Here is a 16,918-nt window from a genome sequence, read left to right as displayed (position 1 = left end):
ATGGAGAGAAAGGTGGGAATGATACCTAACTTTGCTCCTCAATTTGGAGAGCAATTGTTAGGGAATGATTGGGGAAAGCTAGCCACATACCCTTCACCTGCCAATATAGCTGTGGTAAAAGAATTCTACACTAATGCAAGAAAGATTGGTGATTATCCAGCTGAGAATTACTTGGGCTGTGTCAGAGGCCATGCTATCAGGTATGATCCTGATTCCATCAACAACTTCTTGGATACTGTGTGGGCTGGTGAGCAGTGCCAGTTTGCTCTCTGTATGGAAGAAGGAGCTGATTTTGAGGATGTAGAGAGAGTTTTATGTGTGCCTGGAGGACATTTTCAAAGGAATAGAACAGGCGTTGTGGTAAACATTAGGAGAACTAACTTGACTCCTCTTGCAAAGTATTGGATGGCATTTTCTCATGCCAACATTCAGCCAAGTTCTCATGTGTCAGACATTACTCTTAGCAGGGCACTCCTCCTTTATTGTGCAATAAGGAACTTGAATGTCAATATTGGGCAGGTAATAGCTGATGAGATAAGGGTGTGTGCTAACACAACAAACAACAAAGCACCCTTAGGACATCCATCCTTAATCACACACCTCTGCAAAATAGCTGGGGTGGATACTTCATCTCCACCTTTTGAAAGGCCAAGGAAAGCAATTGATGAGGCTTATTATAGACAATATTGTGGAGGCGATGAAGCAGCTCAACCAGTTCCACCACGCCGTACTCGTAGAGAAAGAGGGCAAGCACAGAGTAGGGCATATGCTGAGACACATGAAGCAGAACCATTCCAAATGAGGGACATGTACATGTCTCTTATAGGTGCACAGTTACAGTCTATCCATAGAGGGCAGGTGGCTACTGCAGAGATGATTGTTGGAATGTATGATACACCTCCAGCACACAGGTGGACTATGGAGGAATTTCATAATGTGGTAGCTTGGCCAGAAGAGCAGGTACAAGGAGGCAGAGCTGAAGCAGCTGAAGCTTCAGCTATGGAGATGGAAGAAGATGATGAAGCCGATGATGATGATGCATTTGAGGATGCGGAAGATGAGGAAGAAGAGGAGGATACAGATGACAGCTCAGATTGATGAGGAGCTGAGATAGCATTTACTGATGAATGCTATCATAATTAGAGTAGGACTTATGCTTTATTTGGTTTTGTGTTCTGACTTATTTACTTTTGTTTTAGAATAGGGTTTGATGTACTCAATTGGAAACTTTGTCTGGTGTGATGGTTTGCTTATAATTGTGATTGTTTGATAAGTGATGCTTGATGATACTTTGATATGGATTGATGTTGAGCTGTGCACATTACATGCTTGTACAGGTGATTCACAAGCTTTGTGAACAAATGCATGATGTTGTGATTGTGATTGTGATATTAAGCAGGATGTTTATGTCAAATGTGAATGAGCTTATATGTGAGGTTTTGAGCTTCAGAGCTTTTGTGATTGAATGTTATTCCTTTGGAAACATGAATGACTTTGCCCAGGTTTTCTATGATTGAATTACTTGCTTGTTTGCATCATATGATCAAGGCCATTTGTTGGTAAGCCTTATATTAGCCAATTTCATGATTAGCCACTAAAAGAAAACACTATGTGTTCTATCCTTTGCACCCTTAGCCTTGAACATGATTTGGAAACCCTTGTTGAAAAGCTTTACCTTGAGTTAAGTAGAAAATATTTTGTGGTATTGATAAATGTTCAAGTTTGGGGTTGTTGGAAAATAGAAAGGGAAATTGAAAGCATTGAGCTAAGAGCTAAGAGCTAAGAATAAGAATGTGAAAGAGAAAGAAAAGAAAAGAAAAGAAAAGAAAAAGCAAAGCTCAATGCAAAGGAAAGTTGGGAAAAATAAGAATGATTGTGTTGATATGATTCTCTTAACTCAAGGGTTTTGTGATCCAGAAAAACCAATTTTCTTTTTAGCCCAGCCACATTATAAGCCATTGAAAAAGTCCTTGTGATGATGCATGCTTGTGAATTTATTTGATTGTGGTTAAATGAAAGGCAAAGACGATTCATGTGACATTGTGATAGTAGAGTGAATGAGTGATTACCTCTTATACACTTGTGTTTGAGTGAAACACTTTACCTAGTGAGGAAATATTCATTGAGCACATGAACATCCATGTTTAGTTGATTGATCATTCATGAAAAATAGCATTTGTTGGATATTAAGTGACTTTGTGAACACCAAAGCATGTGTACATCTTGATTGAAATCTTTGTCATGAGTTTGATTGAAGTTTTACTTACCTTGAAAAGAGAATTTTTGAATGAGTGAATGATGACGAATTTATGAACACCGAAAAACGGCGCCATAAACTTGATGAACAAATTTATGAACACCAAAATATGATGTCACAAACTTGCTTTACAATCGGCAAGTATGACCGAATCGTTTCAAGTAATAAACTTGGTAAGACCAAGTATCGTTCTCCCAAAGGACTCATGGCCTAGTTTAGTTATGTGATTTGTTGATTAGCTAGGACTTAAGAACGAAATAATTGGATTTTTAATATGCAAAAGACGAAATTAAACATGTATGCATGAGGTTGATCAATGGCAAAAGCAAAAGACACGCACTTTCAATGAAAGATATATATGAATATGTTGTTGGGGTTCAATTTCATCTTATCCACTCTCATATATTTTAGGAATTCAACATTCAAATCATCATTGTTAATGCCACTCTCTAAAGTACCTTTCAAGAAGGCTTCTCCCTAATTACGAGTTCATACAATTCCTAGCATTCCTAATAATTAGTTCATCAAGTGCAGGAGCTTAACGACAACTAATATAATATTGGGAGAAATTCCCCGGATCTAGACTTCCCCGTACGTTCCCGTATCGACAAAATCAATAATCATGCATTGAATGAGTTAAACAAAGCAAGCATTAAGCAAAGAGGAAAAACCCTAACTAATGATGAAAGAAAGCATAGATCTTAGATTAAGATGTAAACACAAATTCCATATATGAGAGCTTCAAAAGATTACATTGATTCCCCAACAAACATACAAGGTTTAGTTCACCATATTCATGGTGAACCTAAATGAACAATAATGAAAGAATGAAAGATAAAACCCTAGAAAGGTGAAGAGGTAGCCTGAGCATCCAAGATCCTCCTTCAAAGGGGTGGAAGAGAGAGTGTTTGCTTCGTTTCTGCCAAAGATACCTAACCCTAGGAAACCTTAAAGCTTATATACTATTCGTAAATTACAGAAAATTAGGTCCAAGCCCATAAGAGTGCCGCTTAGCGGTAAAGTACCGCTCAACGGTAAGTGCGTGAGTCGTTTCTTCCCCTCAGCGGCCATTTTGCCCCTCAGTGGACCTCCCGTGACTTCCTGAGTGCCGCTCAGCGGTAAACTGCCGCTGAGCGGTACTTGCGGCTTCTCCTTTTGCACTTTTTGATGTCTTTTCTGATTTCCTCTCTCTCCTTCTTCACTTCTTTCACTAAATTCACCTTAAAACCTGCACAAAAACACTGAAATCAAGCATAAACCTGTCCAGCTCTCTTATTTCTGAAAATATGAAGAAAAGCATGATTTCAAGCTAGTTTCTAAGTATAAAGGTTGCTTTTAGTATCAATTTTAAGCATGAAAATAACAGTTTTTCAACTGTTATCAGTGAACCATTATAAGGATTGGTAGAAGATTGAGTTACATCTTGTTTGCTTGAGGACAAGCAAAGTTCTAAGTTTGGGGTTGTGATAACAGTTGAAAAACAGTTATTTTCATGCTTAAAATTGATACTCAAAGCAACCTTTAACACTTAGAAACTAGCTTGAAATCATGCTTTTGGTCATACTTTTAGAAATAAGAGAGCTGGACAGGTTTATGCTTGATTTCAGTGTTTTTGTGCAGGTTTTAATGTGAATTTGGTGAAAGAAGTGAAGAAGGATAGAGATGGAATCAGAAAAGACATCAAAAAGTGCAAAAGGAGAAGCCACAACTGCCACTGAGCGGCAGTTTACCGTTGAGCGGCACTCAGGCAGTCACGTTGGATCCGCTGAGGGGTGATTTGGCCGCTGAGGGGAAGAAAACAACTCACGCACTTACTGCTGAGCGGTAGTTTACCGCTGAGCGACACTATTTTTGGGCTTGGGCCTAATTTTCTGTAACTTTAGAATAGTATATAAGCTTTAGGACGTCCTAGGGTTTGTATCTTTGGCAGTGACGAAGCAAACACTCTCTTTTCCACCCCTTGAAGGAGGATCTTGGATGCTCAAGCTACCTCTTCACCTTTCTAGGGTTTTTTCTTTCAGTCTTTCATTATTGTTCATCTAGTTTCACCATGAATATGGTGAACTAAACCTTGTATTGTTGTTGGGGAATCAATGTAGTCTTGTGAAACTCTCATATATGGAATTTGTTTTAACATCTTATATTAAGATACATGCTTTCTTTCATCTTTAGTTAGGGTTTTTCCTCCTTGCTTAATGCTTGCATTGTTTAACTCATTCATTGCCATGATTATTGATTTTGTCGATACGGGAACGTACGGGAAAGTCTAGATCCGGGAAATTTCTCCCAATATCATATTGGTTGCCTTTAAGCTCCTGCACTTTAAGAACTAATTACTAGGAATGCTAGGAATTGTATGAACTCGTAATTAGGGATAGGCCTTCTTGCAAGGTAATTTAGAGAGTGGCATTAGCTTTGATGATAAGAATGATGAATTCCTGAAAGTATATGAGAGTGGATAAGATGAAATTGATAACCCCAACAATATACTCATCCATCTAATTCATTGAAGTGTTTGTATTCTGTTTTTCTCCATTGATCAAATTCATGCATACATATTTAATTACTGTCTCTTGCATTAAAACCTACAATTAAATTGTTCTTAAGTCTTAAATAATCAACAAATCACATAGCTAAACTAGGCCGTGAGTCCTTTGGGAAAACGATACTTGGTCTTACCATTTTTATTACTTGATACGATTCGGACACACTTGCCGATTGTTAAACAAGTTTGTGGCGCCATTTTTCGGTGTTCATAAATTTGTCATCAATAATCAAGAATCAATTCAATACATGAGAGTTTAAGAGGTTACATCTTTCCCAACAACAAATAAGGTTTAGCTTTCCATTATCATGGAGAAACTAGATGAATAATGGAATGAAAGAATGGAAGAGATAGAAAAACCCTAGAAAGAGAAGAAGAGAGCTGCCACATCCCCAAAATCTACCCCCAAGGAGTGAAAAGTGTGTTTCTGTGCTCAAGCTATCAAAAGATACAAAACCTAGGATGTGCAAGTCCTTAAATAGAACATAAAAATAACAGAAAACAGGTCCAAGCCCATAAAAATAACAGAAAACAGGTCCAAGCCTACTTAAAATGGCGCTCAGCGGCACTTTTGCCGCTCAGCGGTACTTGCGGCTGTTCAGAATAACGCTCAGCTGCATTTTTTAGCCCTCAGTGGTGATTTTGGCACTTCAAAACTGGCGCTCAGCGATAATTACCGCTCAGCGCAACTATTTCTGCACTCTGGTTGACTTTTCTACATTCTGGTTGACTAATTGACTTTTTTGGTTGACTGGTTGACTTTTCTGGTGGACTGGTTGACTTTTCTGCATTATGATTGAGTTTTCTACATTTCAACCATTCGGTACTTTAACTCTTCTTTTAAATCATTCCAATAGCCTACAAAATCAAGGGATTCTAGCACAAAACCATTAAATTCACCTTCAACTCTCTTATTCACAAAACTAAAGCAAAAACATGACTTCAAGCAAACTTCTAAGTCAAAAAAGGTGTTTTTAATATCAAAATTAAGTATAAAAATAACAGTTTTCCAACCGTTATCACTCCCCAATTACCCTGCCACTTTCCCAAGTGCCATGAACGAGCTGTTCAAACCCTACTTGAGGAGATTCGTGCTGGTGTTTTTTTATGACATCCTAAGTTACAGCCCTACTTGGAAAGATCATTTGCAACATGTCGTGTTAGACATGCTGTCATAGCAATAGTGGGTAGCAAACCGGAAGAAATGTGAGTTTGGAAAGACCCATATTTAGTATTTGGGACATTTAATAACCGAGGAAGGGGTGGAAATGGATAGGGAGGAAGTGGAGGCGGTCCTAGAGTGGGAGGAACCAAAACCCATCAAGGCCCTAAGGGTATTCTTGGGGTTGACGGGCTACTACAAAAGGTTTGTGACAGATTATGGCAAGATTACTCACCCTTTGACGGATATGTTAAAAAAGGGTATATTTGTATGGATCGAGTTGGCCAGGAAGGCAATGACTAGATTGGCCAATAATTCAAAATCAAGCAATGAATCCGGTAGCAATCAAGGAAGCACTTCAAAAGGATCCTAAGAATAGTTCTAGAATGGAATAAGAAAACAAGAAAAGACCACAAGTTGCAATTGGACTAAAATCAGATTTGCATTGGAGATTTTCCGAACTGTTTCATAAAATGTCTCAAAGACAATCCAGTTTTGCTTCAGAATTTGGATTTTGATTTCTCAGATTTCGAAAATGGTTGCACTAGTCCAATTAGCTTCTTAATTTCATTCTAGAATCTTTTGAATATATCAATTCTTTTATATTGAACCAAGCTTTTGCTACAACCTTTAGTCAAAGATCAATGCATAAATCATTTTCATGAAAAATTTGCTGCAGCACTTGTTTTTGACCAAAACATTTACCTAAAATGGATGAGTTAAGTAGTCAAAATGCATAGGACCGTACAAGATCAAGTTAATTATGTATGAACATGTTTATTTTATGAAAACAAACTTGTTTGAGCATCTTTTCAATTCAGATTCACATTACTTCACAGTTGGACTTGGTCAATGCCTTATGCATCCAAAACAAACAACTCTAGTATCCAAATTTAAGCATAGAGTTTCAAATAGGCTTTTTACAGTTTACTTGACTCCAAAACAATAATTAAAAGTTGCTCGAAGTGGCAGAACAGTGTAATAAATGGTTAACAATGATCTAGGTGCTAAAACTAGATTTAAAAACATAAAAAGGACTCAAGCAAAGAATGTGCAGATCGGTCAACTACACTTTTGAATTTCTACTTGAGTTTTCTCAAATGCATCCAAGCTATGCCTAAGCATTTCATTGCTTATATGGTATGTAATTTCTCTTGACAAACATAAACAACTCATAATTCACTGAAATTTGATTTCCACCTAACTTGCAAATGATTTGACAATATCTAATGTTCAAACAGTTGAAAGGTAGTTGATAGTATACTCAAAACTGATTGTATATCTGTCATCAAGCTCATTCACACGAATTTCATAGCTCATGATAATTGACAAATTTTGAGTTACAAAATAAAAATTCAATTAATTAAACTCATATTTTGATGACAATGAAAATAATGCACTAAAATAAGAATACACATGACTTTGAACATAACAAAACAAGATTTCATAAACAAAATGACAAACATTGAAATGGTCCGATTAAAATGATAATACCAACAAATCAACACAAGGCTGGACACAAAAATAGACTCAACAGAACCTAAAAACCAGCATCCAATGATGGTAGCATCAATGAAATAGTGCACATAAGAGGCCAAAACAGAAAAGTGAAATGGATGACATTGAAGACTAAAAAAAACAACTAGACATAGCTCTCGAAGACACTTGTAACTTGGCTTTGATACCATTTGATAACTTCATCCAAAGGCATGGTTAATCAGTGAACAACACGATGGCACAGTGGAAGACAGTAACAAACTCTGGCAACGAAATTTAATGGAAGTTGGTGACTGTTTAGGAGGGAGGAAATGCTTCTATGGTGTAGCTCTAGCTCAGGCGGCCTACCATCTATGAGAGGAAGCTAAAAGGGTGGGCGAGGAAGCAATGAGAGTGACTTTCGGATGTAGAGAAAGGTTGGCTTAAGAGCTTCAGCATAATTCTTCTATTAATTCCAAAAGTGATTTCTACAAAGTAAGCATAATTCTTCTGTACCAGTAGGGACCGGGCGCGGTACGGACGAACACCCACGTCATTGGACCACCAAACGGACCGGACGCCCACGTCACCGTATGGGACCCAGGAAACCACCCTTCTTCTTACTGTTGGGAAGGGTTGGGCATGGTGGGCCGGACGCTCGTATGCCCATAATCATGCAACCTTACCGCTTTACACTAAGGGAAAAAACAACTCGCCCGAAGTCGGCCGGCCAGGCCGGGGACCCGTCAAGGGCGGTCAGTCATGAGGATAAAAACCTGCGAGGACGGCCGCCCGCGTTACTAATCAACTTAGCTTAAGGTAACTAGGGGTTTAAAAGCTATTGGGCTGACTTGGGTCATGATTAACTTTTCACTAATCCCAAGCCCATAGCAAAAACTATAAATACAGATCCAGGGTGAATGGTAGATAGGCTGCATTTAGTGCACATTTATTGTTATTCGATAGAGGAAAGCTATTGCTCTTAACTGACTTTAGCATCGGAGAATCTTTTGCAGGTCTCCCACCCTAGGACTGGGAAGGAAGTTGAGGATCGAGTACAGAGGACAAGATATACGGAGTAAGAGAAGAGGAGGACGTGGAGATACCGAACGACACAACCCTACACATCCGAAACATTTGGCGCCCACCGTGGGACCGTGAGATTTTAAAAACCCAATGGTGACCACGAGAAATATGAGCATGGACGACCCGATTGAGATGATTCGAGTTCTACAACAAAAGATGGATGAGATGTAACAACGTCATGAAGATGAGCTGGCGGCGGTAAAGGCCGACTGTGAAGCTCGGATAAGCCGGGAGATTGCCGGGAAGGACGGGGACAAGCGGGCGAAGGAGAAGGGGAAGGCCGCCGCAGAGGAACGTTCGAAACAGAATACTGGACGCGATGAGACCTGGAGGCCGACTGGTACACAGGCCGAAGGTAGTAAGGCCAAGTCAGTGCATGCGGAGAGCGCGGCCGAGGATAGGCGGATGGTGGTCAAGCCGGAGCCTTCCTTCACGCTATTACTCCCCTTCGCCCAAAACATAATGGACGTTCAGATCTCTGAACAGTTTATTGCACCGCAATTCAAAATGTATGATGGGACCACCGATCCTGAGGGCCACATCAAAATGTATGATGTACCAGCAGGGACCGGGCGCCGTACGGACGGACACCCACGTCATTGGACCACCAAACGGACCGGACGCCCACGTCACCGTATGGGGCCCAGGAAACCACCCTTCTTCTTACTGTTGGGAAGGGTTGGGCATGGTGGGCCGGACGCCCATATGCCCATAATCATGCAACCTTACCGCTTGACACTAGGGGAAAAAACAACTCGCCCGAAGTCGACCGGCCAGGCCGGGGACCCGTCAAGGGCGGCCGGTCATGAGGATAAAAACCCGCTAGGACGGCCGCCCGCGTTACTAATCAACTTAGCTTAAGGTAAGTAGGGGTTTAAAAGCTATTGGACTGACTTGGGCCGTGATTAACTTTTCACTAATCCCAAGCCCATAGCGAAAACTATAAATACAGATCCAGGGTGAGTGGTAGATAGGCTGCATTTACTGCACATTTATTGCTATTCGATAGAGGAAAGCTATTGCTCTCAACTGACTTTAGTATCGGAGAATCTTTTGCAGGTCTCCCACCCTAGGACTGGGAAGAAAGTTGAGGATCGAGTACAGAAGACAAGATATACGGAGTAGGAGAAGAGGAGGACGTGGAGATACCGAACGACACATCCTTACACATCTGAAACATTTCTATTAATTCTAAAAGTGATTTCAACAAAGTAAGATGGGTGAATTTATAGATGATTCACCCCTTTGTGCACCAGATTTACAATTTTGATCATCAGCCTTATTTCATGGATTATAGGACACGTGGAGTAGTGTTGAACATGTACTGGCTTTGGCCAAGAAAACATGCTGAAAAAGAGGTCCGTTGTCGCTGAGCGGTGGAGGGTTGGCGCCCAGCGCCACCCGATTGAGATTTCTCCAAATTTATCCCTTTCCATGGGTTGGTATGGATTGTTCTATTTTTCTTGTTGGGCTTCTGACTCCCACTTGAAGTGTCCAAAGAGTACTTACCCTTCTTGAGATAGATCTTCAAGGGCTTGTTGTATGACCTTGGCCATTCCACGAATAATGGGTCTTAATGTGGCATTTGGCTTGGACCCGTCTATCATACAATCATCACAATCTTCTTTTTCCGATACCAATAAAAAATAATGGCCACCATTGAGTGAAAATAGCACTACTAATTGAAAAAAATCTTAATTAATATCCAACACAAATTACCTCAATCTTTAAGGCTTGGTTGACAAAAATAGAAAAAAGCCTAAATAACATTAACTTAAAATTAATAAAAACTTAAATTAGTAATGTTAATAAGAGAGAAGGTTAAGAATTTATATTATAAAAATAATAGTAGTAGTAGTATTTTTTAGATTTTGAAATCGTAAAGTGCAAATAAAAAACTATTAATGTTTAAATTTCATAGGACTCAGAAAAAAATATTAAAATATCTGACAAAAGTACAAACCAAGGATTTTGAAAGTATCTCTTATGGACAAGGGTAGAAAAAAGTCAAATAGTTACTAAAGCAAAATAAATAATACCAGTAATTATTAAGAAAAATAATAAACAAGTTTTCTCAAAACAAAGAGAGAAGAAGATGGAAGAGAGTTCTTCCTGACTAAATTAAAATAAGATAATGACATTATTGTCATTATTACATCAAACCAACAATTCTTTCCTCTATCTAATCAACTTGTGAAAGAAATATAGATTTCAACATTTATGCTTTCAACTTTGTTTTTCTTTTCCCATCAAGATCAATGAATCGAACTTTACAGGATGTCCTTTGTCTGCAGACAGAGTAAACCAACTCATAAAATACAGAAAATTACGCTGCTTTTAAAATCCAAGAACTTAAGCCTAACCTGCATCTTTATGGCCATGCATATGATGATCCATTGAAGTATGTTTTCAATATAAATAAGTGTTGGGCAGATCTGATCGCTTGAATTTACGCTGTTTGAACAGTTTCTTCTATGACCAAATATTTTAGCACACATAAAGATTCTGCATACAAAATTATGTTAATTAAAAAGTGAGGGATAGTGTTTGATTTGCAAGCATGCAGTATAGAGTTTCACTTAGAAAGTATATAAACCTGGGACAGAGGAACATCAACATGTTTGGAAAATCATTGAGGGACCCCGAGTCAATGGAGCGGAAGATCTGTAGGAGTTGGAAAGCAATGCAATAAAACAAATTATATCCAAAGTCCAGAAAGAATAACAGTCAAGTAATGTTTACGCAGAACTAACTTGCATTGCCCAACGTGAACATGCCAGTTTTCAGGATCATCTTCACTACAAAATACTAAAGGGTCATCTTCTGGAACAACTGTAAAATTATCCTTTGAAGTGGTAATGGAAGGACTCGATATCCATGAGATGTGTTCTCTTCCTTAATAAAAAGCATCATTATGCCTAGAGCTGTCAGTTTCTTTCCAAGCCCCAAGGGCTAACCCGGGCCCTTTCTATATTTAGCCCCATTTCTGGTTGACCCACATCTTGGGGGCTTCTTTAAAGCTCCTGGTCCCCCAAAACCCATCCAAGTGGGTTGTGAATGAAGCAGGGCCGGGTTAGCCCTCTAGTCCCAAAACATTATTTTTGATGCATTTTCTTCTGAACAACCACTCCATTGAGTATTTGACGACCTCCCCTCAGTCTCGCCGCCCCACCCTTCGTCTCCTCCCGCCATGCTGAACCCCGGAGGAAACCTCCGCCCTCATCGACGCCTACCGCGACAAGTGGTCCTCCCTCGGTCGCACCAACCTCAAAGCCACCCACGGGGAAGAGGTCGCCGATTCCCCCACTGCCAAAACCGTCGTCCAGTGCCGCCAAAAAATGGAAAAACTCCGCAAACGCTACCGCACCGAAATCCAACGCCTCCGCTCCCTCCCTCTCCCTGGCCTCATCACCAACTCCACCATCGCTTCACCCTCCTCCTGGGTTCACTTCAAATCTGTGGATTCCATGGAAAAAGGCCTCAACAAACCCCACACCGACACCACCACCGCCACTACCACCAACCCCAACACCCCCACCAACAACCTCAATTTCCCCGACGGATTCCAACTCAATCTCTAACACAATCTAATCTCGTGGGTTCATCTTTAACGCAATCTAATCTCGTGGCTCCATCCTCTCCTAGATCTACTCCCTAACCGGTACCAATTTTACATTTCTGCTTTCTTCGATTCATTGCAACGAATTCCAATGTGTCTCAATTGTTTTTTCATCTTGTTTCTCCCCCATTTCACGATTTATGCTCAATGTCTCTGCTACTTCGATTTCAATTGAACTCACTGTTTGAAATGCCGTTAGTGCTTCTGGTTTTCTACCTCCATCATTTATCCATCTGGGTCATTTCTAATACCCTAATAAATTGAATGTTTAAAGTTGTATACTTTCATGACTGTGTATGCTCCATGGATGGATTTTTCAATTGGGTTTTGATTAAGCTCTCTTTTTGTGTTTGTGCATCATGTCACTTATGTCTTCTTTCTTCACAGGCTGTAGTAAGTTGTGGCTAGCCTTCCCCTTGAGCTCCTTGGCGATGTTATTAATAGAATAGAAGCAAATGAGAGTACATGGCCTGCTCGTAAGCATGTCGTTGCATGTGCTGCCGTGTGCAAGTCCCGGAGAGAAATGTGCAAAGAAATTGTTAGCCGTCTGGAATTTTGTGGGAAGATCATTTTCCCTATTGGCCTGAAGTAGGTACACCTTTTGTTCTTCTATCATGTGCCTAAAATATGTGTAAAGTATTTTCTTTATGTATCAAGGATATGAAATTTTTACCATGACCAAAGTTTACATTTTTATGCTTCATTGACTCTTGTCTTGTCTGTAGCCTAGGCATAGGAATGGAACCATCCAGTGTTTCATCAAGAGAGACAAATCTAAGCTGACATACCATCCAATCCTGGTAAGCTTTCCTTTGTTGACACTAACATATATGAATTTATCTTATCATCTTGTTTTTTTCTTTCTTTAATTTGCTTTTACTGTGTAATTTTTGTGCTTATCATCCAATTCTGGTATTGATATATTTGTTGACTTTTTCCTTTATCAATTTGAGTCGTGGTCACCTTTGAAAGTAGAATTTATATTTGTTTATTTGATTTTTGGTTCAGCTTAATTGCTTGTTATGTTCATTTCTATGTTTGGATTGGTGAAAAATGATGGAATGAGGTGGTTGTTTTTGAAATGTAAGCTTTGCTACCTTAAACTCGATCTTACAGCTTCCTTGTGGTGTTGGGAATTGTTTCTCCAAATTCATTTTTTATCACAACCTGTTGTTGTTAATGCAATTTAGATAGTAGTGTTCAAATATGATGGTCAATTTCTTTGTTGTGGCCCACTTACAAACTTATTGTGTCGTTTTATTGAAGTTTATGAAAGTAAGTAATAACTATTGGTGCTCAAGTTACTTAGGGTTAGGTGCTGATGTCACTTCTACTTTATTTTGGTCATATGATCCATTCAAATAATTCAACCTTGTCCCGAGCATCATTTCAACTTGTTGCGTGTTTGGCTTGTTAGCTTTGCTAAAGTTTTAATGGTGTGTGATGCATGTCTATTATGCTTATGTTGACTTTAATTACAAGAGAATAGCTCATGCCTTGCCTATCCTACTTGTTTTATTGGTTGAAATGTATTCTATGCTAGCACGAGTATTGAGTTGACAAATATGTTGCTGTTACAGTGTGTTGTATAAATATGCGTAATGGAATTTTGTGTTCCTGCAGCCTTGCTTATTGTAAATGGAAAGTTTCTTCTCTCTGCCAAAAGGACCAGAAGAACAACTTGCATGGAGTATATTATATCAATGGATGCAGATAACATATTGAGATCTAGTAGTACGTACATTGGAAGTATAAACTAAGCTCCAGGAAGTATATTACAATATATGTATTTACCAATTGCTGTATAAAATTTTTGTTTCTTTCTATTTTGTATCTATTTCTCGATCATAAATTTTTTTTCTCTACTTAAAATTTGGTAAAAAGGAAGACCCATGGACTGTCCCTATCCCACAGGGCTTTGGAGTATTTAGCTATTTGGACTTTTTTAATAAAGGACATTTTGGTTCTGTGGGCTTTTTTGGTCCAACCCATGTGGACTAGGGCCAAATCCTGGGCTTATTTGACAGGTCTAGTTATGCCATTGAGAGGATTTTTTTGAAAAGGATTGGAAACTCTTTCCACTTAGTTGCCTTTTTCCATCGCGGTTCAAAATTAATCATATGCTGCTGATCCATCTATTCTGTCGTGGTTATCTGGGAGCCCTTGATCCAGCTTACATACAATATATAAGAGGGGTGAGAGCTGAGAAGTAACAATAACTCAGATAACGCTTCAATTCTTTTCGGTTTGAAAACAGGAGAGAAAAAGAAATGGCAAAGTCTTACGACATTGTAACAAAACATAAAACAATACTTCCTGCAATGTAAAAATAGCAAAAGATAAGAGTTAACCTATTCTACAATTATGCTGAAAGACAATAAAAAGATATTTGTTATTACCAATCTTTAACTTGGTCCTACAAACAAGGCCACAGGGGGCAACATAGTAAAAGGAATTAGATGTTTGGAGCTAACAATTACAATTAACTCCTTAGAATTAATTTTCAAATTGAGTGCAATAAATTTGATATATATAGGATTGTTCTAGATCGTGATATGTCAGTAAACACCACAACCGAGACTTTGTCACTAAAAAAAGGCAAGAAAATACTTGTAGTGATGACATTAAGGCATAGTAAAAGGAATTAGATGTTTGGAGCTAACAATTACAATTAGCTCCTTAGAATTAATTTTCAAATTGAGTGCAATAAATTTGATATATATAGGATTGTTCTAGATCGTGATATGTCAGCAAACACCACAACTGAGACTTTGTCACTCAAAAAAGGCAAGAAAATACTTGTAGTGATGGCATTAAGGCTTAACGTATAAGCTGATTCTAGAACCTAGACTCAGGTGGACTAACATTACTCAAGAACCCAGACACCACATATACTACTATATCTTTGCCCCAAAATATTATTTTTTTCTGGGTACTTCAAATTTGCAATCAATGGTTGGGGTAGGTGGGGATTTGGAAACTGATATTATGATAAGTTCAAGGGAAATGTTTATATTAGGAGAAATTAAAGGGACATACAATTATAACTATCTAAGGGTAGTTTTGTTGTCTCAAACTTTTATAATATCTGTGTAGCAGTTGTTTTTAACAGTTTTTTAGGAAGTTTTATAAAGGAAAGGCTAGGGAGAGTCTAGTCCTCTTGAAAGACCAGGGTTAGTGTAACAATTTAGATTATTGTGCATATTTCATTGTTAATAAAGTTGTCTAGTTTTTCTGGGTGAACATCCAAGAACCTGTCTTGGAAATCTTTACAGTTTTAAATAAATCTGGGTGCCTATCATTGGTATCAAAGCCACTTTCCTGGTGCTGTGGTGGCTGTGTGGCATGGTCAATACGAGAATGGAGGCAAGATTGGATGAATTGGAGCACATAGTGCAAGAATAGGAACATAAAAATCAGAGATGGTTCCAAAGGTTGGAGGAAATGCTTACAGGGTTGACAGGGTTGGTGGAATGTTTCACATCCTCTAATAAACAAACAGCGGATAGTGCTTCTATTGCCAAGGAAGGCAGTGCAGGTAGTCTCAAGAATAATGGAGGGACTGAAAGTGGACGTTCAGGACTGACTGAGGAAAAATGGAGGAAGCTAGATATTCCTGTTTTTATAGGAGAAGATGCTTATGGCTGGACTAACCGGTTGGAGAGATATTTCCTGTTGAAAGAAGTCAATGAAGAGGAGAAGATGAGGGCTGTTATGGTGGCTTTGGAGGGAAAAGCCCTGAATTGGTTTTAGTGGTGGGAGACTTGCTATCCGAATTCCACATGGGAGGCTTTCAAAGAAGAGGTTGTTCAACGGTTCCAACCAACAATGCTTCAAAATCCTTTTGAAGTCTTGATTGGGCTTAGACAAATTGGGAAGGTGGGAGAGTATATTGAACAATTTGAGCAATATGCAGGGTTCTGGAGAGGTATAAGGCAGGATTATTTGACTGACATTTTTCTAAATGGATTAAAGGACAAAATAAGGTGCTGTAATTTAAGATAATATCTTTAGAATCTTCCTTATTAGAGGAAATAGATACATAATCTTTTATTTTATTTTATTTTTCCTAGTTTCCCTATTTTCGTTTTAAGGAGAACTAGATTATTACAAATAGAGGGTATGAGAATGTATGTTTTATGATTGAGAATAATAAAATAAGTCTTATTTTCAACTTAGTGTCAGAGCTCCTGATCTTGGAGCTCGATTCCGGTGCAACAAGTCACACCGTCACTGTTGCCGTCGTCGCCGGTTAGGGTCGTTCATAGGACAGAAAGGTGCGCCCAACATCGGCGATCACAACGTCGAAAGTCGCCCGTGAGAAGAGCCGCCACACGCCGCCACCGTCGCCGGCGTGTGTAGCCCACGCGTCCACCTCCGGCGAGACCCACTCACTGCCGCCGCCATATACAGGGTCGCCGGAGCCCCCTAAGTCTATTCCTAGGGTCGGTGACGACTCATTTTGGCTGTATTTGAGTATATATGAGTTTTAAGTTTTGCTCCTTTTTTCTCGGTGTGACCCACTCGTCGTTACCAACACAGAAGAGTCGCTGGAGCCTCCTGAGTCTATTTTTAGGGTTGGTGACGACTCATTTGGCCTTTATTTGAGTAGATATGAGTTTGAAGTTTTTGCTCTTTTTTCTTGGGTACGGGATGTCTGAAGAAAAAAGTATTCCTTTGGGGATACCTAATGACCTACCAAATATAGGAAGTATCTCTTGGTTGGATGGTTAGAATTACTTACAATGGAGCCAATTTATTCTAAGGATTCTC

General features: G+C 39.1%; 2 long non-coding RNA genes across 3 annotated transcripts; one reads left to right on the top strand and one right to left on the bottom strand.

The window, feature by feature from the left end:
* Positions 1–10,555: 10,555 nt before the first annotated feature.
* LOC148191073 (uncharacterized) lies at positions 10,556–11,263 on the bottom strand. Its single transcript, XR_015783049.1, has 2 exons — positions 11,123–11,263; positions 10,556–11,031 (listed from the first exon to the last, which is right to left on the bottom strand). It is a non-coding gene; the product is annotated as an uncharacterized LOC148191073 (long non-coding RNA).
* A 331-nt stretch (positions 11,264–11,594) lies between these two features.
* LOC124820957 (uncharacterized) lies at positions 11,595–13,971 on the top strand. 2 transcript variants are annotated; one of them, XR_007027411.2, is made up of 4 exons: positions 11,595–12,187; positions 12,533–12,733; positions 12,871–12,945; positions 13,769–13,971. It is a non-coding gene; the product is annotated as an uncharacterized LOC124820957 (long non-coding RNA). The 2 variants fall into 2 exon arrangements; XR_007027410.2 differs by having other exon boundaries at positions 12,533–12,737.
* Positions 13,972–16,918: the final 2,947 nt, after the last annotated feature.

This window comes from Vigna umbellata, chromosome 11 (assembly GCF_029865625.1).
Source record: "Vigna umbellata cultivar VRB3 chromosome 11, Vumbellata_1.0, whole genome shotgun sequence".
Classification (NCBI taxonomy): Eukaryota; Viridiplantae; Streptophyta; class Magnoliopsida; order Fabales; family Fabaceae; genus Vigna; species Vigna umbellata.
This window is presented reverse-complemented; position numbering and strand designations above follow the sequence as displayed.